Here is a 2,002-nt window from a genome sequence, read left to right as displayed (position 1 = left end):
GAGAGAGAGAGACGGAGAGAGAGAGAGATAGATAGAGAAAGAGAGAGATAAAGAGAGAGAGAGTGATAGAAAGAAAGAGAGAGATAGAGATAGAGAAAGAGAGTGAGAGAAAGAGAGAGAGAGAGTGATAGAAAGAAAGAGAGAGAGAGAGAAAGAGCGAGACAGAGAAAGAGAGAGAGAGAGAGAAAGAGATAGAGAGAACGAGAGGGAGAAAGAGAGAGAGAGAAAGAGATAGAGAGAACGAGAGAGAGAAAGAGAGAGAGAGAAAGAGAGAGACAAAGAGATATTTATATAGAGAGAGAGAAAGAGAGAGAGAGGGAGAAAGAGAGAGAGAGATAGAGAAAGAGAAAGAGAGAGAGAAAGAGAGAGAGAAAGAGATAAAAAGGGAGATAAATAGAGAGAGAGAAAGAGAGAGAGAAAAAGAGAGCGAGAAAGAGAGAGAGATAGAGAGATAGAGAGAGAGAAAGAGAGAGAGATAGAGAGAAAGAGAGAGAGAAAGAGAGAGAGATGGAGAGAAAGAAAGAGAAAGACAGAGAGAGAGAGAGAAAGAGAGAGGGAGAAAAGAGAGAGAGAAAGAGAGAGAGAAATAGAGAGAGAGATAAAATAAGAGAGAGAAAGAAAAAGAGAGAGATAGATAGAGAAAGAGAGAGAGAGAAAGATATATATATATAGGGAAAGAGAGAGATAGAGATCGAGAAAGATAGAGAGAGAAAGAGAGAAAGACAGAGAGAGAGAGAGTTAGAGAAAGAGAGATAAAGAGAAAGAGAAAGAGAGAGAAAGAGAGAGAGAAATAGAGACAGACAGAGAAAAAGAGAGAGAGAGGGAGGGAGAGATAGAAATAGAGAGAGAGAACGAGAGAGAGAGAGAGAGAAAGAGAGACAAAGAGATATATATATAGAGAGAGAGAGAGAAAGAGAGAGAGAAAAAGAGAGAGAGAGATACCGACACAATGTGATTTCTACCCAGTGCTCTGAATGTCGACGTGAAGAAATATAAAAAACTGTGGGTTAATGCTGGGAGTAACTATAACTCTATAAGCGGTGCGGCCGAGTTCGGACCAGCTTCGGCACCTTCCTGTGGAAAGCCACAGCTGTGCTTGTTTCCATGGGCTTCGCGCCTGGAGGTTCCTGCTTCGGCCGGCATAAAATAGCCGACTCAGAACTGGCACAGATCGGGGGAATCCGACTGTCCAATTAAAACAAAGCACTGCGAGCGCCGTTTCTCGGTGCTGACACAATGTGATTTGTGCCCATTGCTCTGAATGTCAACGTGAAGAAATATAAAAAAGTGTGGGTAAACGGCGGAAGTAACTATAACTCTATAAGCGGTGCGGCCGAGTTCCTACCAGTGTCGGGACCTTCCTGTGGAAAGCCACAGCTGTGCTTGTTTCCATGGGCTTCGCGCCTGGAGGTTCTTGCTTCGGATGGCAGAAAAGAGCCTACTCTCAAGTGGCACAGACCGGGGGAATCCGACTGCCTAATTAAAACAAAGCATTGCAAGGGCCGCTGGTCAGTGCTGACGCACTGTGATTTCTACCCTGTGCTCTGAATGTCAACGTGAAGAAATACAGAAAAGCAAGAGTAAACGGCGGGAGTAACTATGACTTTAAAAGCGGTGCGGCCGAGCCCGGATTAGCGCCGGGGCCTTCCTGTGGAAAGCCACAGCTGTGCTTGTTTCCATGGGCTTCGTGCCAGGAGGTTTTTGCTTTGGTCGGCAGAGAAGAGCCGACTCAGAACTGGCACAGACCGGGGGAATCCGACTGTCTAATTAAAACAAAGCATTGCAAGGGCTGCTGGTCGCTGCTGACGCAATGTGATTTCTGCCTAGTGCTCTGAATGTCAACGTAAAGGAATTAACAAAAGCGCGGGTAAACGGCACAAGTAACTATAACTCTGTAAGCGGAGCGGCCGAGCCCGGACCAGCGTCGGGACCTTCCTGTAGAAAGCCACAGCTGTGCTTTTTTCCAGAAAAAAAGAGAGATAGAGAGAGAGAGAAAGAGAGA

The sequence above is a fragment of the Haemaphysalis longicornis genome, unplaced genomic scaffold (assembly GCF_048455015.1).
Source record: "Haemaphysalis longicornis isolate Haplotype H1 unplaced genomic scaffold, Haemaphysalis longicornis Haplotype H1 scaffold_6, whole genome shotgun sequence".
In the NCBI taxonomy this organism is placed as follows: Eukaryota; Metazoa; Arthropoda; class Arachnida; order Ixodida; family Ixodidae; genus Haemaphysalis; species Haemaphysalis longicornis.
This window is presented reverse-complemented; position numbering follows the sequence as displayed.